Genomic DNA, 26,805 nt, shown 5'->3' on the forward strand with positions numbered 1-26,805 from the left:
AAGTAGTCAGTAGAAGGAAATAGCATATTTGAAAACCAATAAAGCATAACATTCTTTAGGGAGACAGTGGACAGCAAAATAGATATCATCATGTAATCTAATATACCGAAAAAGGAAGACTAGACAGTTTGAGGCTAAATTTGTGAGTACAGAAAATGCCTTGTTCGTGTTTCAAAATGGTTTATCTGTCATTCCTTGTCATTCTGAGGTGAAGGTGACTGTCTTGTTCCATAACGAGCAGAAGAGATTGAAAGTAAAATACTTGGTTAAATACTTAGTATATTTACATCAGGAAGATATTTACAGATTGTAGTAATTTCAGAAAAGAATGGACAGTCTAGATCCTTGTTTCCTACCTCCTGGATCTTCATAAAACAGAAGAGGTACCCAGACCTAATGTATAATATATAATCTGTTAGAATATGTATTTAATAAAAAATGTTCTAAAATATGGAATAACATACAATTATGTGATTTGACATAAAATAACAAATTAACTTATGTTAATTAATATACAAAAACTGTATACAGTAGAACATCAAATAATATATAAAATTATATTTTAATGCTATATAATAACTCTTGTGACTTAACTTCTCAATCTAGAAAAGTGTTTAATTGGTTGTACTGAAGTAATTTATTGGATAAATTTTCTCAAAGTTCTCTTAAAAATTCGAGGTCAAAGAAACTGGACTGCAGGTTTTAACTCCATACAGCATCACAGATGTATATAGGGAGTTCTGGGCAAAAAGCAGAATTTGATACATTTAGTGTAATAGACAACGGTCTGTGTCATATGTCTAGACCCAGATCCTACTTTCAGCAGCAGCTTGCAGTTATACTAGGGAATACGTAATGTTAAACTGCAACTGCAACCCCGAGCCAAAGTTTCAGAGTCCCTTTAAGCAGGCAACCAAGACTATGAAAAATGAGTGGAAGCACTGCTCCTTGGTTGCTGCCAACACAGGTCCTCAGGCAGTCATCCAAGGACCTCGTTCAGAAAAATTTTTCTGGGTAAAAATACTATGATTTAAAAAATATATATATATAAATATATAAAAAAAAATCCTAACTTTTACTCAATTCCTACAGCTTGTTCACCATACTGCCACGTTAATTCCTGTACCAGTTCAAGGAGGAGGAAATCCGTAGGTCAGAAATATCAACACATTGTCTTGTATCAGCTCATTCAGCTTTTAATACTAGAGCATTATACATGTTAGCCCTTATTTAGAGTAACACTAATGAAAATATTGAGAACAAACCATATTAATATTAGTTCAAGCGACCAAAAATGGTCTCAAAATCATACTCTCTGCTGAAAATAACTATTCCATAATGAGGAATGCTAGATTACAAATAGAAAATGATGGTTCTGTTATTGGAAAGTTTAAAGGGTTAGAAAATTGGTCTTCATTTTAGAAGGTAAATTTTTAAAAATTTTTAACCCCTAACTCAGTTCCCAAGGATATTATCTCTTTTTTACTCATATTACATAGACCTGCTCAGAGAACGAAAGATGGTTTTCTTGTCCTGAAAGCTATGCCTTTAGGAAAACAACAATGTATTAGACAATATCTCAATTATTTTTTAAAAGATCTGTTCACAGAGTATTTGACAAGACAATTCATACTTTAAACTTTTTGTCCTTATCTTCTCTTTATATACAATCATCGTTCCCTTTTTTTGACATAAGTAGTGTCCTTATTTAACAAAAATAAAATTCTAGTGTACATATTACTTAACAATTTTTAAAATTTTAAAAGATAATAGGTGTGAGCATAATAGGTGTTCAAGAATGATCCTGTGACACAGGCTGAACACAGAGTGTTAATAATTGTGCACTAAGAAATGGAGGCAGAATTGAAATATTTGCATATCTTATTCTTGTATTTCCTGTCAGAACTGAGAGCTTTTTTCATGTGGCCTGTGTGGGTTTTTTTAAACCCATCTGAGATGTTTAGATGTCACAGAATCCCTGTGACTATCAAATGACAGTTAATCAGCTTCATAAGTTCCATCTTTGGGTTTCCTTTTGATCTTTGGTTTTCCTCCTAGCTAACAGCTGTTTGGGGAACATTTCCCTTAAATACTGAGGACAGAAACCAAAATTTTCTTCAAGGATTCCTCCTTTATCTGTTTTCCTTAGGCCTTCTGCTAACATAGATTAAAGGCCGTAATCTAATTTATGGGATTTCTACAGACTCACAGGGAGGAAGACTATAATAGGATATTAATGTTTTCCTCATATGCAAATGCAGTAAAATGAGAAGGCTGATTTTCTTTCTTTCTTCCTTTTTATTTTCCAATGTATGCTGTAGGAGGAAAGCTATTTGATACTATAGTTTTGTATGATTCAGAGCTATGACTCACCTGGAACTGAACTCTTTAAAAAGCTTCTTATTCATGAGACTGTTGTTTATATATGTAGTAAAATCTCTAGATTTGAGGTACATATGAAAAAGAAATCTTTAGGGTGGACCCAAGGGATTTTTTTATTTTACTTATATCTTTATCTTTGTTTCAGAACAAAAGAAGTAGTACTTATTGTATTTTTCACTTATGCTACCATTTTCCATAACAGCCATTGCTGAGGCAGGATGCTAAAGCAGTTCACGTTGAAGAAAGAGAAAGTACACAATATATTAACACATAAAATCCCATAAAATGTCACAATTAGAAAAAGACCAGGCAATAAAACCCTTTTTTGTTGCCTCTTTCTGTAAATGTATGTGCAGTTTACTTTTTCTTCCTCAGGAAAAGCTAGTCACTAATCTTAATTACATCCCTTAAAAAGACTGTTATGGAAAAGCAGAGTGTATTAAATGAAGCAGACTACCACATTCTTTTAGAAGAACAGAGAAGGATTATCCACAGTTCATCAAAATGTTCTTCTCTGTACCATATTATGTTGTAATGATGAAAATAAATTTCAGTATGTGCTTGATAGAACCTTAGAGGTCATGTTAAAAGTAATAGTAGGAAAAAAATTCTGATAGCCAGATTAAGAGGAAGCATAATCTCATAGATCAGGCACTGAATGAGATCTGGAAGACTGCTTCCATATACCTTTATTCTTCTGTGTAAAATTGAGGTCAGAAGCAAAATCATCTCCATGTCCTTTTCCATTTTGTTTGTGTTTTCTTTCATGCAAGAACTATTTGTGTCTAAAATCTCAGCAAGGACATCAGGCACTGATATTATACAACTGTCCATATTTTAATTACAAAATACTGATTTGTTAGATAGCCTTTTGCATTACTGTTGTCTGTGTGCTGCACGAATTTGAACTACTTATATATTGTCTTTTCCAGCAAGATTTTAATAAGTTCTCATTCAGCTTAACTACGCTGACCATGGACTACCTAAAAACTGGACTTTATTTCTTATAACTAAGCTCATGAGAAGCCTGTCTAAATTCTGTCATAGTTTGAGCATAGGGAAGGCCAAGATCCCTGTTTCACTGTGGTTATACATCACAGGAGAGAGAAGCAGCCCTTCACGGATGAACTCCATTGAGGAAAGCTCATTTCCTATATCCTGGTCCTGATGACTTTGGGACAGACAAATGGGAGTAGGATGTGGGAGGACTGGAAGGTGTCAGCACAGATATAGGACATGAGGAAGGTGCAGAGGCAACAGAGGCTCTGAACGGAGGTTTCTTTCTTCTTTCTTTCCTACAATTCATTCCATCCAGCTCCCCTGTCCTCAGTTGCCCTGGGGCAGGCAGGAGTAGTTATAAATTCTGGGAGCTGCCCAGCTAATGCTACATGAGTGCAAATGCTGCAGTTTATTTGCCTGTGCCTTGAAGGCAGACCTGGCTGATAGACAATAATGGGCTCTGAGCACTCTGGTCTGTACAGAAGTTACAGCAAGAGCTAAAAACGCTACTGGAGGCAGAATACGAGGAATTAAGATCTTAATAAAGCACCATGTTTGCTGGCGTGGCTGTGAAACATCATCCTTAGTTTTCTTCTCCAATTAGAACAAATAATCCTATAAAGTTTGTGCATTCTGACTTCGCAAGGACTCCAGAGTTTTTCCCTCTGAGAAATCTCCAAACTAATACAAAAGTTGTTCTGCATTATTTTATGTTCTGTGAGGCGGTAGCTACTTTTTAACATGTTACATTAATGTTTTTGTCACCAACATATGTCTGATAAAAAGTAAAAGCACTTATTTTTTCTTTGGCCACAGTGGTATATTTTAATGATAATTTTGGAAGTCCAATTTTACAGCAAACATCCAGAAACCTCTATTAATGCAAAAGTTCAGTTGATGTGATTTCTTCTAAATCATCTCACCAACACCTGCTTTAAGATTTAGACCTATGACTCTTCTACAAAATTTTTTTTTTAATTCTACATGCTTATTCATGATGTCATGGAAAAACACGGGAAAAGTAATGAAATGTCTTCAACTAGAAACCTTCAGAGAATTTACATTTTTTCAGTGAGTTATCCTCATCACATCTCTGAGAGGGTACCAAAACTGACAAACATGAATGGAGAATATCTGTGTGTTACTAAACAACACAGTCAGAATTCAGGAGAGAAATCTCTTGTAAAATTAATTAAAGCTCCAAAACTCGTCTGTATACTATGTAGACAAATCTTTAATTTGATATGACTGAAGGTAGTCTGGGGTTTAGTCTGGAATAGCATATTTCAATTTGTTACATTTGCAGAATTCTGTGGAGCTAAAATTTTTGAGAGTTGAGTTATTTTTGATTCTTGGTGTATTCAGAATATTTATGAATAGTTGGTAACATTGAAATTTTGCTTATTACTGATGCACAATACTTTATAGTGGCATATAAAGGATTAAAAACATTATATATAATTTATTGTGAGGCTGTGGTATGTGAGGTTTGGGAGTTATTCAGGACAGTAATATCACCTAGTAGAGAAGCTACAGTAGGGAGGCAATGAACAGGTTTGAGAGCTATGGGTAAAAAATTAGAGGCCAAGCTGACAAAGGAAACCTTGTAGTAGGTGTTTAGTACAGGCTGCCTGATCAAAGGGAGCCTGTTGACAAAGCGTTCTTACTTCAGCTATGGGAAGCATCATGCTTGCAAGCCCTGATCTTGCTAGGGGACTTCCGCCACCCTGACATCTGCTGGAAAAGCAGCACAGCAAACCCTAAGCAGCACAAGAGATTCTTGGATTGCATCAAGGATAACTGCTTAATCCAGGTGATAGACAGCCCACCCAGAGGAGAAGCGTTACTAGACTTTGTTGGTCACCAGCACAGATGAAGGAATTAGAGGTCAAGATTGGTGGCAGCCTGGGCTGCACTGATCATGCCCTGGTGGAATTCACAATGTTGAGGGATATGAGTCAGGTGAAGAGAAGAGTCAAGACCCTAAATTTTAGGAGTTTGAACTTTCAGTTGTTTAAGAAATTAGTTGATGGAACCCTCTTGGAAACTGCACTCAAGGATAATGGAGTTGAGTAGAGCTGGCAGCTCTTTAAGGACATTTTTCCTAGCGTGTAGGAGCTCTTGATTCCCATGTGTCAAAAATCAGACAAAGATGGTAAGAGACCAGGATGGCTGAATAAGGACCTCCTGGTCAAACTAAAGTGTAAGAAGTAAATGCATAGGCAGCAGAATCAGGGATATGTGTCCTGGGAGGAATATAGATATGTTGCCCAGATGTGTAGGAATTGGATCAGAAAAGCTAAGGCACAGTTGGAGCTGAATTTAGCAAGGGATGTGAAGAATAATAAGAAGGGCTTCTACAGGTACTTTGATCAAAAGTAAGATTAAAATGCCCCCTCCAATAAATAAGACAGGAGAACTAGTGACAACCAACATAGAGAAGGCTGAGGTACTCAATTTTGTTTGTTTGTTTGTTTGTTTGTTTTTTTCAGTTGTAATCACTCTTCCCACATCTCTCAAGCCCCAGAACTTCAAGGCAGGGACTGGGGGATTGAAGTTCCTCCCATCCTAAGAAAATATCAGGTTTGAGACCGCCTGAGGAACCTGAACATATGTAAGTCCATTGGACTGAAAAGATGCATTCCAAGGTCCTGAGGGAATTTGCTGACGTAGTGACTCAGCCACCCTCCATCATGTTTGAAAAGTCATGGCAGTCAGGCAAAGTGCCCAGTGACTGCAGAAAAGGGACTATCACACCCATTTTTAAAAAGGGGTTTATTATAAATATAACCATATATACTCTTTCCACTCTTTACTTTTTAATAAGCATTTTCAATTTGAAAGGAATGATAAAGTTGCAGTCCTTTCAGGAACTGCTTTGGACTGTAGTAGAAAAATTAAGCTTGAACTGGCAAATGAATTGGACCAGCTGAAGATCTCTCTGTATTGGACTTGAGTGGGAAAGTCTTCTCCCTTCTCATAAGAAGATTTTAAAATCTTTCCTCTTCTGCACTGAAACAAAACAAAGATTGTGTGATGCTTTTTTAACACCTGCTTCACCCTGCGTCTGCAGTTATTCTATGTATTGTGCAATTCGGCTAAACTTCATAATGTTTTATTTATCATATCCTTTTTGTTGTGTAAGACATTTCCCACGATCTAGTTCCTTAAAACTGGAGATGTCAGGGTTATTTATCCCTGATTATTCATAATGAATTAGTCTTAAAAACATGACCACGCATTTATTAAGTCACTGTCAACTCCGTATGTAGGAAGCTTCTAAATATTGCTTATGCAAAAAACCCGAGTCCACTTCTCAGGTGGCAAGTAGACTGTTTTCTAAAAGTTGAACAGGATATTGTTATCTTGTATGAAAATTATTCCAATGTGCTTGCAAATGAAACTCACGCCATTATTTCCCTTTAAAATTCCAAAAATATTATGAGCAACTTCACAGTAAGAGTTGAATTTGACATGTATTAATAGAATGCATAACATTTTATTTCTAAAATTTTTATTTGAATTTTGTTTTGTTATTTACTTGAGTCTTTAAATGCTATCTCAGAAGTAAATACTGACAAGCATAATAAAAGCAATAATATTTTATGTCTTTGTTTAATATTAAAATTCTCTTCTCAAATTAATCTTTTATTGCTTTAACAGTATGCATGTTCTAAAAACACTATGCATCTTCTAAATATTAAAGTATGTAGAGCTGAACAAATCCAAATATGTTGTGCTATAATTTAACAGGCACAGTGGGTAAAAAAAAAAAAAAAAACAGGAAAAGAACTTGTTTGTATTATACATATTTATCTCTGAGTCCCTACTTGCACTCCCTTCTCTAATATCCCATGTCTTCAAGGTTGCCAGAACATTTACTCCACTTTCTACTACACACTATTCCCAGATACTAATAGCAAGAGGGTTTTTTGCCTGATCATGGCCCTTTTTTTCAATATTTGTTGTTTAAATAATGCCAGATATTCAAGCATAGTGGCACTATAATTAATAAAGCACATCATTTATGATTTACTATGGTACTTACCTTCCTGACAGTAAGCACTGCAAGCTACTGTTACCTCCTCCTCAGAGATACATCAAAAGTTGGCTTTCCAAAAACAATCACAACATAGAGAGATGTAAACTAGAGCAAAGAAGGGATGACCACTACAAGCATCAACCTGTGATGTATACCAACTGGGGCAGAAAGATCTTTATATTCCCAGCTCTCGTTACTGCTGAGAGAAAGAGGATGCAGGTCAGCATGGTCAGAAGAATAGGACACAGAAACAGCTTTGATGACCTAGTGGGAGAAATGAGATTACCTTGAAACCAAAATGTCTCTCTATATTTCTGATGTTGGATATTTACATTTTCTGTTGTACAATAATTTAATGACAGTTGATAAGGATCACGAAACAAATGAGATGCTTTTGCATGTAACGTAAAGAAGAGTTCATAATTCTGTGTATTCCTCTTTCTGCCTCCTACAGGAAATTAACATAATGCTGCAGCTGTGCGAACAAGAGCCATAGGGCCATTAGGATAGAAAATAAGAGGAACATAACTCTAAGACTTTATGATTAGGGAAATTACTCAGGAATAGCAACATCTTGCTTCTACTTTCTGGTCTTAAGGCAATGAAACTCTGTGACTGGCATAAGGACCAAATGCTGCCATTTTTCAACTTTCTGTTGTCTTTCAGGCTTAATTGCAGTCACATAAAAAAGTCAATATTTCTGAAGATATAGTGCAAGCATTCCACTTATCCCCACTGCTCTGCAGAATCCAATACTTTAACCACACAGAAGATAGCTCTTCCTTTGTGTCTCTTTTTTTAAAAGGAGAGGCCCTGTTAATGACCACCAAAAAAGAAGTGACTTGTTGGGAAGCACTCAATTGTCTTTCATAAGGTTTTGGTTTTGGTTTTTTCCTATAGAAAACTTCAGAACCTAGTTTCTTGCATTATCCTGGTAGGAGCTGCTCTCTGGCTTTAGGCATGAGGTGCTGTAAGCTAGAAAAAAATATAGCACTTTCCCCTCTGGATAACTATTTTAGGATGAATCTTGACTCTCAAGATACTCCCCTAGATTGGCATAAAATGTTTTTCACCAGCAAATATAAAGATCTTACTCAAAACAAGCTAAGTCAGTGTCAGACATTTCATTTACTTCATCTGGCTCATTACCTGACTGCTGGTGATAGAAACTGACAATGAAAAACAGTATAACATGTCAATTTAAAAAAAAAACAACAACAACAACAACAACAAAAAACCCCCCTTGTTTTAAATATCTGTTCATTCTGTTCTGCCCATCGTGGCTGTCAAGTTCAGTATTCTTACTAAGTCTTCTCTCAGCCCTACAGCACCCATGATAAGTAGTTGATAAGTAAAAAAGCTCTCTTATTTTTTTAGCTGTTCTGTCAAATTTTATTTAATCCCTATTGACCAAGAGCTCTTCAGTCAGTGGTAGAAAATTTGTTTTTAAAATTATCATAGTGATGCTAAGCTAAAACATATTTGTGAAGCATAGATTGAAGCTCATGGAATGCCTCCTTTGTGTTTTGGAAACGTAATGGGAAGCCTATGATGTCATCAGTGAGCCCAGCATGGCCCTGGGCAATGATGCTTGTAAAAGTCACTCACTGTTTCTATTGTTTGATCAGGAAAGATAAATATTCTCTGCCACAGAGAAACATAACTAATGGGAATGGACTTTACCTTGTGAAGCTAAAGTGCCGTAATATGATTCTTAAAAATAAGATCCTCTTTGGTTAAATTGCCTTGCTTGTTGAACAAGCAGCTTTCACCACAAACCCACAGAAATATTCTCTGGCTTTTTTTTTTTTTTTCTGATCTTAATTTGTAATGTCCAATACAGAGCTACAAAGTCACCTCTATGCTATTAGAAATATCTCCTGCTCACTACACATGGAATCAGAAATACGTAACTTATTTTGAGTGAACTACTTTAAACAATCAATTTAAATGATCATGAGTCTAATAGCATCTCTAAATGTAATATTTGCAAAAAAAAAAAAAAGAGTATCATTATCTTGTGAAAGTGGAAACATAATAGACAAAATACATAAACTCTAATATGGTTATGATGGCTTACAAATGCAGCTCAAATAAAGTACTTCTGAAGATAAATCAGTCACAGGACTCCCCAAATTATGTCAAAACTCTCACAACAACTTTGTCTAGTCTCATCATTAAAAGCCTGTGGCTTCACAAGAGGCAGAAGGATCTTAATAAAAGCCTGAGGTTGCTTCACAATGTTCATACCAAAACTAGGAAACCTGTCACAGTGATCAGCTCAAAAAGCTATTAGCATGTTGTGTCAATCTGGATTCATGAGATTACTGTTACCTGAAAAAGTCAGACTGGATGACTGAGAATATTTGTGTGACAGAAACTATAGCTCTAGGTCTCAGTCTGTCTTGTGCATGGTCTCAGAGCATCTTTATACAAAAGATGGCCAAAATCCTAGACATCAGTGTCATACTTCTGTTCAAATTAATATGACACTAGAAATATAATGCATGCAAAATGTTCTCCAGTAAAATGAAGGCAAATAATGTTCATATATAGATCAAATTGGAATTATGATCATTACATAAATAATTTTTCTGCATCCCAGTAAAAATATTGTTGTCATAAACATTTTATAAACAAAAGCAAGCAATTTCAAGTCACTGTTGTTGCCAATTTATCATATCTGCAAAGTCTCTCACCTAACAAATATGCATAGCAATATTAAAGAATCATGCAAATTCCACTATAATGTTAGCATACATAGCAAGCATTGTAGAACAAGACTCGACAAGTGTCAAAGACTGTTATTATTAGACAGGGATTCACAACAGAGGCTTGTTAACATATGCAAAATCTTACAACCTCAGGCAAATGTTATCAACACATAACTTTTTTAATATACAAACTATTCAATCACATAGCTTACTGTGGCATAATTTCAGAAAATATTGTCCAAGGTTATTCTTCATGAGAATTTATATTAGATTTTCAAAGGGATTTTGATAGCTAAACTGAGTAATAGCATTTTGAAAAGGAGACTCATCTACAAGACGACTATTGGATTTTTCTCTTAAATAAGGAAGTGTTATTGAAAGCTGCTATAAGGCCTTGAGTAAATAAAACATACAATTTCACAAGAAGATGACACCATAAAAGAACTAAATAATAATGCAAAGGCCATGCTTAAGACTAAAAAACATACTATTTAAACCCTTTCTATTTCAAATGCATGAGGTTTAATGAAAATACCCTTATTTTTAGAATTACTTCATTTGTTTTAAAATTATGATCTGTCATTCAAAGCTGACAATATTCAAAGCATAGCAATACGCTAAGCAGCCGTTAATAATAGCATGAAAATGAAGGAGTCATAAACAGTATTAAAAAGTCTATTCAAACAGGCAAATTGATATGTCCATTAAAGTAGGGTAAATAATCCTGTTCCTCTAAAGTGCTAGGACATCTGTAGTTGCCTAGGTACTGAAAATCTCAATTATATTTTTCATCTAAAAAAGGCAGTCATACAGAATCTGGATGGACGAACAAAAAGACAGCTAAAATTGAGTTCATTGTAAACTATACTTCTGAATTACCTATATAAATCAAATATGTTAATTTTTCACTAGCACTAAACTAGTTTTGAATGTGAGATCAGCTTCCAGTGAATGTTATATACACATTGTCCTTTGAGGTAGAATCATAGAATGGTTTGGGCAGGAAGGGACCTCAAAGGTCATCTAGTTCCAACCCCTCTTCCATGGGCAGGGACACCCTCCACTAGACCACGTTGCCCAAAGCCCCATCCAACCTGGCCTTGAACACTTCCAGGGATGGGGCATCCACAACCTCTCTGGGCAACCTGTTCCAGTGCCTCACCACGCAAATACTGCATATGAACAAGTGAGAACATTTTGAGCACTTAGTAAATAATATAATAAATCTCTATGCCATTTAGCTTGTGAGATGAAACAAGATCACAGCCTGTGGTGATGCTGAAAAAAATCCATAAACTATCTATAATTCAGCAATAGAACAGCAGGAATACCTAAAGCAGGATTTTCAAAAGAAAACAATTCAATATTTTCCTATTTAAGATAGAGGAGGCGTATGAAAGACAGAAAGAAAATGAAGAAGCTAACCTTCAGAAAAAATGCATCAGTGTGACAGATGGGAATATTTAAAATGTAAGCAAACTCGTGGGGCAGAAAGTGTATTCATCTCCCATGTTGCAGGAATGTTGCAAAGAGGAAAAAAGTTATTTGAAGCTTTTATACTTTGAAAGCTTCTGTAGTAAAAGTAAGAAAGTTGGAGAAAATGTGATGCCTATATTTCAATTTGCTAAACATATGTTGGGTGAACTTTTCAACCTTAAAATAGTGTTCTAAAAACCACAAAACTACTGGATAAGTAACTCCCACATACACAGCCCACCAAAACACCCACATCTTGCTTTTCTAGCAGACATTGTGCTTATAGCTCCTGTTCTCATGGAGAGAAACAGGGATTTAGACAATTTCTTAATGACAGAACATTTGGTAATGGTGGTTTAACAGCTGAAGAGGTTTGTTGTGGTTTTTTTAAGTGCTTTCAGAAGGTCTTTTTTTTTTTTTTTTTTTTTTCCTTCCCCATTCTCCTATTGCCTGTAGAAGTTTGCAGGAATACTTGGAGAAAAATCTAACCATAATGCAATCAGAGTATCAATGACAACATAATTTTATTACAAAAGAACTGTGGTGATAAGAAAGAAATAGAATAAATTTGAAAGTTTATTTAAATTAGATTAGACTGTGCTTTGGCTTTAATATTAGGTAGTCAAAATATGTCATCTGTGTGGTGGGGTTTTTATCAGGTCATTATGGATGTCAGTAGAGAAACTACATTGCAACAATTTGCCATTATTTCAAAAAGTTATGAAGCCATACTGCAGAAATAAAAATTAAATATTTTGCAATTAGGTGGATATAAACTACTCTGGATAATACGGCAGAATTCTTGACAGATTACTTGGAAAGTAATAGAAAGTGATAGAAAACCTCCACATGGATCAATGGGTGCTCTATGACAATGATCAAGATAGATCACAGAGAAAATCATGTGATGGTTGATCTCTCAGTCATGGGATAGAGCGCTGAAAGCAAAAGACCCCAAACTACAGACATGAGTGTAGGCAATACTGGAGTTGCGACAGTGATGCCTGAAATTCTTACTCAGATATGTAACCAAAGTACAGAAAGCTTTAATGAGTCCTCCTCATTGAATTGCACAATTAAATGAGATGATTTTTGTTCACGTTACATACATTGGGAAAAAACACGAGATGATGAGAAGTTATGTATTTATTCTTAACAGGGAGCTGTGATAGCCAAGAGTAGCTGTGCTGTACTTCTAGTATGTAAACAAGCTCACTCAGAGTTGCCTATGTGTCACAGCGTCATGCTATGACATGAACTGTTGCAGGATTCCTCCGTCAAACATACTCCCTCTGTTCTGGAGGCAGCTGATATTCCCTGGCCAAGAAATGTGGAGCTCCTGTACCTCCAGAAACAGTGCAAGGACTAATCATGTATGAAAGCTTTCAAAGAAAAATTCTGAAACTGAGCATAAAATCGATGTTTTCACGTAAGTGAAGTTGTGCTCAACAGCACAAATGCAGAACAAAGTCAAGTGGGATGCTGCTATGTTGGCACAGCATTACACTAACATCAGTGTGATGCATAAATATTTCGTTGTAGACAACTGTATCTGCATTCTCCATGCTAACTGCACCGTCACTGTTACAATGGAGAAACATCATCAACTTAAAGAAAGTTTTGAAGAAAACATGGGGAAGAAAAGGGTGAAGGACGGAAAAAATAGAATAATGACAATGTTTGGCAGAGCAAGGTATTTAATGATCAGTGAAGGAACACAAAAGCAATGGAGACATAAGTGATGGATAGTCTTGCATTACCATAGGAGAAAATCAGAGGGGGAAAAGTAATGGACATGGTTGTTAAGGATTTAACACCCTAGCAAGGATATTTGTAATTGCCTGTAGATCACAGAGCTTTCTAATGGCCCATCATTCTCGCGATGAAATTTAAGACATGGGTATCCGAAATAACTCTCTGCCTGTGTAGAAAGAATAGTGGAATAGGGGAAACGAAGACCTTGCAGAGCCCACGACAGATCCTGAAAAGAAAAGAAGGAGGTAAGAAGAAGCAAGAGAAATGAAGAGTTTTTCCAGGGCAGGGAGAAGAGGGAGCTTAGGAAAAGGAGAGGGAAAACATGCACAGCTTCTTACGGGGGGAAGACCTAGAAAAAATGGCAAGAGGCTGATCCAGACAAAGAGATTAAAAAAAATAATAATAATTGGAAGGAAAGCTAGACTGAGGGTTCTAGAGAATGCTAAATAGAGTCAGAAAATATAGGGGGGGAAATGTACACAGGGACTCTTGCACAGGAGACTATAAAAGAGTGGAGAGTGATAGGGGTTAAAGATAAAGCTCTGGCATAAAAACAGACATGAGAACTGAAAGGATCCTATGAATAAAGCATGGGAAGGAAACACTTAAGGAGCCACTGGGAAGGTAATAGACCAGCAGCCAAGCCGTGCGCTGAGACCGGCTGGCAGAGGCAGCAGACTGCGGTCTCACCAGCGTGGCTGGCTAATGACACGGCCGTACAGCTCGTCTGCGCTTCTCTCTGGGACACTCTACTGATCACAGGCTTTGTGATCGGAAATGCTGGACTTCCTAACTACGGGTTTTACAGCTGGGAAGGAGTTTACTAGTCTGGAAATTATGGGGAGGGGATTTAGAAGTGAAAATGAAGGACATGACCCATTCCAACGGATTTTCAGAAACAGCTTTCAAAGTGCAATTCCCCAAAATAAACAATGTGAAAAGCAAATAAACTTATTATTTGCTTCATTCTGTCTTTCTTTCTCCCCAAACAAAAAGATTAAAAAAAAAAAAGGTACAAAATCAAAGTAACAGTTCATTGTTCAAGTCAAAAGATAAACTGAAATCTAGCAGTGCAGAATGATCTTGATTCAGAGCTGATGAAGAAAATAGTATAGATGTGATTTCAGCTTTGTACCTAGTCACCATTATGCAGGAACTTAAATGAGACTGCCATGTCACTATTCATGCTACATTTCTTGCTTCCACGCGGTGCATTACAGCACTACAAGTGTATTTCCTTTAAGTTATAAAAATCTGTTTATTTTTTCATTGTAAACTGTGCAGTAATCTTAGGATCTGAGCTGCTTGCCTGAAAGCAATTACCTCTCTGACTTCATTTCTCAGCCCACACACTAGTCTTTCTCCTAGAACTTCTCCCTTGAAAGCTTCAGCTTGAGTTATAAGAGAGTAGTTACCATAAGTAAAAAAAAAAAAAAAAGAAAAAAAGTACAAAATAAAAATAAAAAATCTCAGCAATAAACACAAAGTTAGGAGAAAAACAATAATACAAAACCACCCAGAACTTTCCTGCCATGTACTTTTGAAACTGCTGGGGAGGAGGGGGAGGTTGTCCCCATGTAGGAAACAATTTTCCTCAAACACAATAAAAGCATTTTGCAGTTAGCTATCCATAAATTCTGTGATGAAAGACTTTTCCACATTAAAATATTGATTTGCTAAAACTTAAACACTACGGAATGTTATGATATATTTGGTTTAAAAGTAAAATAATCAAAATCTCATTAAATAAGATCCAGGCACTTTGTCTTAAAACATATTATAAAGCAAAATCTGTTCCTTCTGAATGTCATTTTATAGACCTTTCCAAAATTTTCATATTTTATTCTGAACCCTCATAAAAGAAAACTTTCAAGCTGAAATCTACTTTCTGAAATAGCTTTAGTATTTTAATTTGTCTTTATAAACTGAAAATTGCCTTTTCCATCAGACAAAGTGCATTGGATCAGCTAGTGGGCTTTGCTTTATTTCTACAGAAAATATTTAAAGTACTCAGCCAATGCATTGGTGTATTTACAAAAATTCTCACTGTGTTATGCAGTGTGAATAAGACTTTAATTACAAAAAAATTAGAGCCCCAAGTATTAATTAGTTTAAATCAAAACAGAAAAGAGAATTCATTCCATCTGTGGGGATACAGCACCAATGCTATTTTACACAAAAGTAAAAGTGAAGATGTAGAACTTAAAATACTGAAACGTGAGAAAGAAGAAATTAAACAAGCATTCAGGAGCCACTGTATTATCTGCTAGCAGCAGTCCAGCTCTTAAAGACACTTGGTTGAGAACAAGTGAAAAGTGAGAATGCTCATTTACTATCCTAGTAGGATTCGATTGTTTTTAAAAACTTCCTAGACTCCAGCTGGGGAAAGGAAGATTCCTCCTAAGTTTGAAGGATGCTTAAAAACTGACTGGGGGGACTTGGGAAGCAACTTTGACTATTTTATACATGAATTAATCTTTTAGTGATATCTAATAATTGCTGAAAGAGCATACCAAAAACTTGAATTAGCAAGAATCTAGTAATAAATATTAGCTTTCTATGATACTTCCACATATTGATAACTGATTGTTTGTGGACTGGTCAATTTGATTAGAAAAAAAGATTAAGAAACTGAAAAGGGAGAAAAAGGTCTGCATGAGAATTTTGAAAACAGCTTCTCTGGGGTGTTTGAGCCATAAGCTATTTACTTTTAATCTATGTCTGACAATCATTTAACTGGAATGAGACTTAATATAAATAGGATGTAAAATATAAATAGAAATCTGTGGATGAACAATATATTGGCAAAGGCAATGTTTCTAAGTGCTACTTAGTTACCTTAATTTCTGCATTTTAATTTGGGTTGAGTGTAGCCAGGTAACTCTGTATGAGTCCACAGTGGACTCAGTTCTTATTGGGGACGTTGTTGTGCCTCCGTTTGATTCTTCTAGTAGAAAGTTCAAAGATACTTCCACATTCATCCTGGGAAATATAAAGCAGTATAAATTTCTATTGCTTTCCTTAGTAATTGAGAGCAGTTACTTGCTGGATCCAGCTGTATGTACACAGTCCTTCCAATTCTAGAAAGATAATGCTGGCTTTTAACAATTTTGTACAAAAAGTTAACAGGTGAATATTTACTAACTTGATTCTTGATTTATTTAAGCAGCTATAACGTAAAAAATCCAGATTATCTCTTTCCCATCTGCTTCTTCAGCACAACCCTATTAGAAGCTCCAGCCAGAACCTTTTCTGTTTAAGACTCTCCCATGCTCACCTTCTTGGTTCTCCAGTATAAGCTGAATGCCTTCTGGACCTGCTTATTACTACATTCATAGTTTGTATAAGCTCTTCACATTTCCATGCACACATTCGTAAATGAGATTGAGGCTCTTAAATAATTAACCTGGCAATGATTTCAGTTTCTTGTTCCTCAGTAAAATTCATATTCTGTAATCAAGTCACTTAGCCAATGGGAAATGTTGATACAGGCATGAATTTTGTACCTTTAAAGCATAGCTGTTGTACACTAGTACATGCCTGAGCTCCAAAAGCGTAACATGGATAAACTCAAGAATTTGGTAAACTATGAAGAAAAACAATTGACTTTATTTTTAGTACAAAATGTTTTTTAAAAGGCAAAAACAGTGCTGTAGATCTTATCATTAGAAAGAGTTTGGAGTGAGGAATATTTAAAGAAACTTGACAGGCGACAGCACTTAGATGGGAAGGAAATAGATGCTCTCCAAAGAAGTGATACCTGAGTGATGCACATCACTGCGATGTGACCTACATGTTCCACTCCTTGTGTGTGCAGTTTACAGTAAAAATTACAGTAAGAGTCACAAAATATATGCAATTGACTGTAGGTTTGCTACCTTCCTTATATTAAGTAATTAAAACATAATAGTAACATTTCTACATTACTCCTACACATATGTAATTTGAACAATTATTGCAAGATAGCTTTCAAAGAAATTGTCGTAGCAGAAGTTAATTTTGCATGAATTATAGAGCATTAGTGGTAGTGCACATTGACTATAAATTAGGCTTTTGGTTTCCAATTAAATGGGAAAGGAGAAAAGAAATGATACCACAAAACACCCTTTGATACCTTGCTGTGCCCACAGCCCACAGGTATTATAAGGAAGGCCAAAATTCAGCAAGGTGCATTTATACATGCAATTTAACCATATTTCACCTCTGAATTTGGCTTTGTGTCCTTCCAGTCTCACAGCGAGCAACATCATGTAACAGAGGAAGGACAGTGATCCAGCTCCCTCCAAACACACCAAAACAGAAAATAAAGAGTAATATCAAAAAAGACACCGTATCATACCCAAAAGAACTGCTGCAGAAAATGCCCTGCTTAGCTTTCTAGCACTTATGCCAGAACTGAGTCAGCCAGTTCTAATTCACAGAGCTGTAATCTCTGTTTAGCTCTGAAACACATGCTAATGTTTGCTGGCAGTATGGTGTCTTTGGCTGCAGAGCGGCTTTTAAGAACCACTGAACCACCTTATTTTAGACCAATTATCTTGTTCTGTACCCACACGGCAACCCTGCTGGTGTGAACTTTCCAGATAACAAGAGAAAAGAAAAGAAAGAAGTGAGGTAAGTTGCCTCTTATTGAAACCACAGCCCACAGATTTTTTTTTTTTTTTTTTTTACATCTCATTTCAGCCTCATTAAAAAAATCTGTATCCTGTTAAACCACAGTGGTCTTTTTTTCTCAGTCAGCTTACTACGACTGAGTAATACAATATATTTCACAACATAAAGTCCAGTTAACTAGCAATTAAAGAATCTTTGATTAATCTCCACTGCTGTGATACCTGATTAGCTAGGTTTTGAAGGCTGAAGCAGCTCTTTTTAGTGCATTTTATTTTTCTCTAATAGTAGGTTTTGTTATGTGGCATGAAACATATGTATAATACATCAGAGTTAATTTGCATTTAAATCCCTTGAAGAGATGCTCATAAAATTTTATATATTTTTTTTCTGTGTTAGAAATTGTTTCCAAACATAAAAAGGCATTTCTTTGCCCACAGAACAATAACTGTGTTCCTTTTCCTTCTACCATGCAATTAAAACAGGTTATTAGCAAATCAATACCCATTTCACAAAATGCATCTCTCCAATGTCTCTTTTGTCCTCCTCATCTAACAAATCTAACCTATATATTTATTCTGCTTGTGCCTCTGCAGTAAAAAAGCAAAATTCTAAACCAAAACAAAACTCAAGCACAATCTCTTAAGCACAGCTGCAGGTTGAAAATGAACAGAACATCCGCCAATCTCAAATACCACAGTGTGCTAAGGGCTTTGCAGTCTTTACAGGGATGTTAGGATGTGAAATGCCTACCTACAAGACTTTATGATCTGAGCAGGAACATAGAAATATAAGGAAGAAGTTGAATTCGTAATTTTATTAGTATTTACGGTAATTGTGCTATTTCTTGATCTTGATAAATTGTGTTAGCTGGGAAAGGCAGAAGTGAGAAGGACAGAAAATTAGGTAAATGCCAATCTGAAAGGCAGAATGTGAACTTTCAGTTCACACAGAGAAAAGGAAGGACAAGTGAGTCTAAGGAGGAGTAGGGACTGGTCAAAGTTATTGACACAGTAAATGATTGTGTGCTAACATTTATAATAGCTCAAAGTAAAAAGAGATAGAAAGGAAGATGTGTAAACAGTCAAACAAGAAATACAGATAAGCTTTTGAGTGGAAACAGAGAGGAACAGATAATCTTTAAATGCACTCTAGAGAAAAAGAAAATGAGAAAAGTCTGGACATTTCCTTGTTTTTCTTTGCTTACTGATTTCAGTTATTTCAGACTTCACGATGTGTGAGCACAAAGTGGTTACAATCCTAGTTAACACACATTGAAAATTCAAAGTCCAAGCACTGGCTCACGATAAAAATGCATAGAATTTTCTAAAATATGACAATATACTGATTAACTAAGTAAGAGGCAGCAAAGCCCATGTCATCGGGGCATCACATACACACTTACTCAGCACTTGTATTCTTGGTGATCGTTTAGTGTCAAAAACAAATAGTTTCATTTTTTCAGTTGCCTTGATCAGATTAGATAACAGGTCCTGTAAGTTTTTGATGTATGTTTACATACTGATATAAGGTATTCTTACTGTCATTTAAGATATTTCATTTGTCTGCATAAACAAGTGCTGGTATACAAACTACATGTGAGCATTGATCTGCTTTCCTTACTTTAAAAGAAGCCATTTATTTACATCTTAGTGAGAAACTAAAAGCTTAAGAAAGTCCAAGCCACTCTTTGATTGCTTACTGTGCAATAAATAAAAAGAAGCCACAAATGTGCAAGCTCACAGGTCTTTAATATGATGAAAGATATTTCTTTTAATATGATAAAATTGGTGCTTGTTTTGCTTAGGTGGCAAATATTACAGGAAAACAGAGAATTCCTTATCCCTAGAGATTTTGTTATAAGACATTACCCAAACCTTCTTCCTTTGATGCGTTTCTGATATTTATGCTCAGCATCTTCATCTACTCTGAGATGTTTTCCCTGTTTACCCAGAGGAAAAAACACACAACTTGCTTTGCAAATTCAAAAATCTCTTTGTTGATTGAAAATTGTCTCCCTGTCTTCTGATATATTGTGCTGGGCTGGGTTTCTTTGGTTGGGGTAAAGTTAATTTTCTCCATGGTAGCTGGTATGGGGCTATGTTTCGGATTTGTGCTGAAAACAGTGCTGATAACCCACGGATGTTTTCATTACTGCTGAGCAGTGCTTACACAGAGCCAAGGCCTTTTCTGCCTCTCACCCCACCCCACCAGTGAGGAGGCTGGGGGTGCACAAGGAGTTGGGAGGGGACACAGCCGGGACAGCTGACCCCAACTGACCAAAGGGATATTCCATACCATATGGCATCATGCTCAGCAGATAAACAAGGGGGAAGAAGAAGCAAGAGAGTGATGTTCGGATTGATGGCGTTTGTCTTCCCAAGTCACTGTTAAACATGATGGAGCCCTGCTTTCCTGGAGATGGCTGAACGCCTGCCTGCCCATGGGAAGCGATGAATGAATTCCTTGTTTTGCTTTGCTTGTGCACACAGCTTTTGCTTTACTTATTAAACTGTCTTTGTCTCAACCCACGAATTTTTCTCACTTTTACTCCTCTGATTCTCTCCCCCATCCCACCAGGGGCAGGGCAGGGAGAGGCTGTGTGGTGCTTAGTTACCAGCTGAGGTTAAACCATGACATATATACCTTGTGCAAATCTCCTATGTATATGCACATTTAGATAATTTCACAGGTATGCAGCTGTGAATCATTATAATGGATATTTTTTCCACCTTGTGGTATTAAAATTGGTTTGTTTTTTTCTAAATTGGAAAATATCAGAACATTTAAACAAAAGGTTTTCTTGAGAGAACATATCGGGTGCCATAAAAAAAATCAAGGAAATTATTTTGGTTTTAGATAAAGAGGTGCAGAAAGCCGTGGACATAAGAACAATGATCCTGCATTGCTAGAGGTACAGATTCTAGTCTACAGTCTGCAGTTCTGTCATGGTAAGTACTGGCAACACTAGAGAAGGAATTCCCCTGTGTGCTTTGGGCCATGCTTCCATGAGCTTTTGCTTCACCTATAAGGATAATGGAATTTCTTTCGCAACTCTGAACATATTTTTTTGGGGGGGGATAAGAAAATTTTTTCCTGTCTAGCTGTACTGGGGTCTTAGACGTATCCAGCTGATATAATCTTATCTCAGTTTCTGTGCTTGACCATCGCTAGTAAAATCTGCTGGCATAAAGCAGCACGCGGCCTTATGTCAGAGTTCAAGTGAGCAGAGACTAGAAGTTTGCTTTTGAACTCTCAGTTCCTGACAAATGTGACTGAAAAGAAAATAGAAAACTTCACTGTCATGCAGGGGCGTGTAATTATAGATCATTACAAATCCACTCCACCACTGTGGTGATGCAGAAGTCCAGACAAAATGTGTGCTGCTTTTACTCACCTTTGTTAAAGACTCTGCAGAATACAGAGGAAGAAAATAGAATGAAAAAAATCCTATTTATTCACTGGATAAAGAAACTGTCAAAACTGTTGAAAAATGGCTTAGCAAGGCAAGCAAGAAAAACTAACTTGGTTTGAGGCTTTAATAGTATTAAGGAATTACTTTCACCTCCTAAAAAGTATCAGTTTCGTGGCCTTATCCTCGCTTGGAAAGATGTGGAATCAATAAATGAGTAACAAGATTGAGACAAAACATGATGAAGGCCAGTAACAATGAAAATTATATACTAAGAGACTGACCTGCCTTAAGTGTAAGTCACTTGAAAACAAAAATAAAGGCAACTGTTCTGAATTATTTATACTTGCAAAATGTCACAGGAATTCCTATATTGCCTGGCTTTGATGTGCTTACATGTTCAAACCACAAATAAAAAAAAGCTAGTATAGACCATTGAACAGCTTTGGAAAATCTAGGCTGAGGACATATATTAGCCAATACAGTGAAATGATGTGTGTATTTCTAACTCTGCTCAAGATACATAAAAATAAACTGTTTGGAATTACATGTCATAGATCATATAATCATAGAATAATACAGGTTGAAAGGAAATCTGGACGGTCTTCTTTCAAGCAGAGTGCTATACATATCTTGTATGTGCTCTCTTTAAAATTGCACTGGCTACTGCTCTGGGATGTCTCCCAGCAAAAGAAAGCATAATTGCAACAGCAAAGCAAAAGCTTAGTTCTTACTGAGGTGGTGTGCTCTCGAATTGTCAACCCTGACCTTTAGTTTACAGGTCAGCTCTGTGCATTATGTACCTGTCGCAGGCAGCAGTCCATGGTTACTCAACCGTTTTAGAGAAGGGCAATGAAGACATCCCCTCATTCAGTAAAGGTAGGACTACTGGTGATGTCCAGAACAGGCGACATATCAGTACTCTGTTGCCCTACGTAGACAGTAGCGGCACAGCTAGGCAGCACCCGTGATTTAAAGAGCTTTATGATTCATTGCAAGAGCTTAAAGTGTAGTTTACTAGTCTATAAACAAGATTAAGTTAATCTCTGTCTAAGAGTTAAGTCTAAGTATACTTTTTAAAAAGTAAAACAAAAAAGTTTCTCTTATAACTATTAAGCAATTATGTTTTTTATGTGACTGTCATTATAAATTGGGCACACATTATTATATGTTCTGAAATGGTAATTGCACCTGCATTTTGCAATGTAAAAGAGTAAGCAGTATTTAGCATATACTTAATATAAAAGAATAAGCTCAGTTATTCTCTGATCTACTCATAATATAAGAGTTCAGTAAAAATATGTATAGTAATACTGTTGTAAAACAAGGTCAGTTGTCTAATCAAAAGTTTCATTTTCCCCTTCTAAAGATATAGCTGAATGAGCTTTGCTTCTTTATGACTATCACTGCCATTTATATTCTGTTGTCTCATCACTTGAAAATGTGTTTTGTCAAGGCTTTTGGAACATTCTTCTATAAGAACCATTGACAAGATTTCAGGGAGAAACAGTAAAGAAGACTACAAATTTCTTCTAGGCTGTGATTGAGCACTAGTCTATGCTGTAAAAGACCCTAGTATAGGTCTCTCCTTTGCCAGAATCAGCATTTCTTAGATGAAAATACAACTCTTTAAAGCAGAGCATTGTGTCTGGACATTCCACTTCCCAGGCCAATATATTGATGGTAGTTACTCAGCTATACAGTGTTGAGAACGTGTATTTTTTCCTATATTAAAATAATATACTCAAGTTTTGTCTTTGTATCTGCTTTACTAAATTCTTGTCTCTGTTAAAAAAAACTAATAAAGGTTTTGATTTCCTTCAGCTTTGAATTTTCTGTAAAAATAATATCAATAAATTCCATCCCTTAAAGCCAAAAAGTAGTTCAATGCTCAGAAAACCTACCTCTAGAAACATTTTTGCTCAAAACTTTTATACAGAGAACAAATATTAACCCTATCAAAGACAACGAACATATTAACCCTATGTCCTTATCTCCTTCTCCTGGTTACTTTCAGAAACATCCTCAGTTCTTGCACTGGGATGCTGTTTTCCATGACAGTCAATGCCTGCTTCTTCCAGAAGATGCTGACTTAATGTAGTAATTTAGGAGAAGTGTAACTATATTTTCTGAGCTATCCCATTAACGTTACTGTTGTACTGATACATATGCTTTAACTAGTAGGGAAAACTAGGACCTAAGCATGTCAGCTGTTGTCACATAAAGTGCTAGTGACAATACAAATGATATTAGAACAATGATAGCAATATAAAATGACATCTCATCAGCTGATGCCTTGCTCGCTTTTATTACTCTGAGGATCCTGTCTGTATCTGATCCAAGGCAAACTGTCAAAGGCAGAAGGAAAACTTAGGCTTCTGCCATTTGCTACTAGGGACCTAACTCTGAAAGGAAACTGAAATCTCATTTCCCAAATCAGTTCAAAACCACAAGATCAGCACAAGATCGCCATCCAGAGGGACCTTGACAGGCTGGAGAGGTGGGCCCGTGTGAACCTCATGAAGTTTAACAAGGCCAAGTGCAAGGTCCTGCACGTGGGTCAGCTCAATCCCAAGCACGACTATAGGCTGGGCGAGGAATGGATTGAAAGCAGCCCTGAGGAGAAGGACTTGGGGGTTGTGTTGGGTTTGCGTGGCAAGGTTTTGGTAGCGGGGGGGCTACAGGGGTGGCTTCTGTGAGAAGCTGCTAGAAGCTCCCCCTGTGTCTGATAGAGCCAATGCCAGCCGGCTCCAAGACGGGCCCGCCGCTGGCCAAGGCCAAGCCAATCAGCGCCTCTGTGATAACATATTTAAGAAGAAGAAAAACACTTAGAGAGAGAGAGCTTTTGCAGCCGGAGAGAGGAGTGAGAAGATGTAAGAAACTCTGCAGACACCAAGGTCAGTGCAGCTGGAGGGGGAGGAGGAGCTCCAGGCGCCGGAGCGGAGATCCCCCTGCAGCCCATGGTGAAGACCATGGTGAAGCAGGCTGTCCCCCTGCAGCCCATGGAGGAAGGATGAGGGGGTGTAGAGATTCCACCTGTAGCCCGTGGAGGACCCCACGCCGGAGCAGGTGGAGGCACCTGAAGGAGGCTGCGGCCCGTGGGAAGCCCACGCTGGAGCAAGTTCCTGGCCGGACCGGTGGACCCGTGAAGAGGGGAGCCCACGCCAGGGCAGGTTTGCTGGCAGGACTTGTGACCCCGTGGGGGACCCCACGCTGGAGCAGTTTGCTCCTGAAGGTCTGCACCCCGTGAGAGGGACTCCATGCTGGAGCAGGGGAAGGATGAGAGGAGTCCTCCCCCTGAGGATGAAGAAGCGGCAGAAACACCGTGAGATGAACTGACCGTAACCCCCATTCCCCGTCCCCCTGTGCCACTGAGGGGGGGGAGGTTGAAGCCGGGAGTGAAGTTGAGCCCGGGAAGATGGGAGGGGTGGGGGGAAGTGTTTTAAGAGTTGATTTCATTTCTCATTCCTCTACTCTGTTTTGCCTAGTAATAAATTAGATTAATTCCCTCTCTAAGTTTGGTCTGTTTTGCTCGTGACGATAATTAGTGAGTGATCTCTCCCTGTCCTTATCTCGACCTGCAAGCATTTCGTTATGCCTTTTCTCCCCTGTATAGTGAATGAGGGGAGTGAGAGAGCAGCTCTGGTGGGCACCTGGCCTTCAGCCAGGGTCAACCCACCACAGGGGTATTGATTGATGAGAAGCTCAACATGAGCCGGCAGTGTGTGCTTGCAGCCCAGAAAGCCAACCGTGTCCTGGGCTGCATCAAAAGAGGTGTGACCAGCAGGTCGAGGGAGGTGATCCTGCCCCTCTACTCTGCTCTTGTGAGACCCCACCTGGAGTACTGCGTCCAGCTCTGGGGGCCCCAGTACAGGAGAGACATGGAGCTGTTGGAGAGAGTCCAGAGGAGGGCCACGAAGCTGATCAGAGGGCTGGAGCACCTCTCCTATGAGGACAGGCTGAGAGAGTTGGGGTTGTTCAGCCTGGAGAAGAGAAGGCTCCAGGGAGATCTAATTGTGGCTTACCAGTACCTGAAGGGGCCTACAGGAAAGATGGTGAGGGACTGTTTATCAGGGAGTGTAGTGACAGGACAAGGGGCAAGCTGAAGGAGGGTCAATTTAGATTAAATGTTAGAAAGAAATTCTTTACTGTGAGGGTGGTGAGGCACTGGAACAAGTTGCCCAGAGAGGCTGTGGATGCCCCATCCCTGGCAGTGTTTAAGACCAGGTTGGATGAGGCTTTGGGCAACATGGTCTAGTGGAGGGTGTCCCTGCCCACAGCAGGGGGGTTGGAACTTCCAACCCAAACGATTCTATGATTCTATGATTCTATGAAGGGGAAATTTGTATTGTCGCTATTTCCTCTAGTCTCCGGCTCATTAAGATAAAATCTTAATAATATAGTTTATTTATTCAGCAACTTTCAGAGGAACTAAATAAGTTTAAAATATAGCTCACAAAATTATTTATAACATGCTTTTATATATTTTTGTTATTTTAAAAAACATCATCCAAAAGTTCTAACTCTAATATCTTAAGGAAATTATCTTAATTGAAAAGAAATAATAGTGAAAATATAAACCTGAACTCTTATGTTAATAATTTGGCTTTGCAGCTTGTTAATAAGTTATAACTAATCATCAATTTTAAATGTACAGTTTCTGCATCAGTCAGCCACAATTTGCTACAGCTGTTGTCTTAAATTTGGGCGAGCTGACAAGTAGCTCCCAAAAACAGTCAGAAAGGCTTACATTTGAGGAACTTGTAAATTTTGATGACTGAATTGAGCGCATTTCTGAAATAAAATTTACAATGATTCCACATTGCACTAGGTCACCTTTCTTGCTAGTTAAAAGACATGTTCAAAAGAAGAAATGGCATCCTCTTACTCCTTCCCTATGCATGTATTGGTAAAAATACAGTAAGCATTATCAATAGAGTATATACAGACCCAAGATTTATCAGGAATTATCCAGAATTATATCTGCTGAATTGTGATATGTTCTTGCTTTTGTATAAGTGTTTGTGCCTGCTGGTGGTGATATACAGACATGAGCACCATCATCTTCATGATTAACAAGACAATATCCAGAAGGCTACCATCTACATATTACTGTTCTTTCTAGAGATTATTAAAATAACAAACACTTTAAAGATAGGTAATTAAACCAAAATTGTTTGTGACCTTCCTATTTCCTCTCCATTATCTTATTGGGGCTCAGAGAGAGTGATTGTATTTTTTCTAACTACTCCTAAGATAAAAGTTCAAGTGCCAGCCTTTGGTCTCTTCTCTTAAAATCATTGTACCGCATATGATCAAATGTACAGGCTATATTACATATTCAGGTCAGAATTTTAAAATTATTCCATAACTGTTATGCATATTTTTTGTAAGGCCAAAAGAGAGCACGGGAT

At 37.3% G+C, this 26,805-nt stretch overlaps 1 long non-coding RNA gene across 1 annotated transcript in view; it reads right to left on the reverse strand.

The window, feature by feature from the left end:
• The window catches only part of LOC129206885 (uncharacterized), a 173,452-nt gene extending 148,606 nt beyond the window's left edge, over positions 1-24,846 (reverse strand). The window contains exon 1 of the long non-coding RNA XR_008577310.1: positions 24,555-24,846. This is a non-coding gene — a long non-coding RNA (uncharacterized LOC129206885). The remainder of the gene's footprint in view (positions 1-24,554) is intronic.
• Between the last annotated feature and the right edge of the window lie 1,959 nt (positions 24,847-26,805).

This window comes from Grus americana, chromosome 1, assembly GCF_028858705.1.
Source record: "Grus americana isolate bGruAme1 chromosome 1, bGruAme1.mat, whole genome shotgun sequence".
NCBI lineage: Eukaryota > Metazoa > Chordata > Aves > Gruiformes > Gruidae > Grus > Grus americana.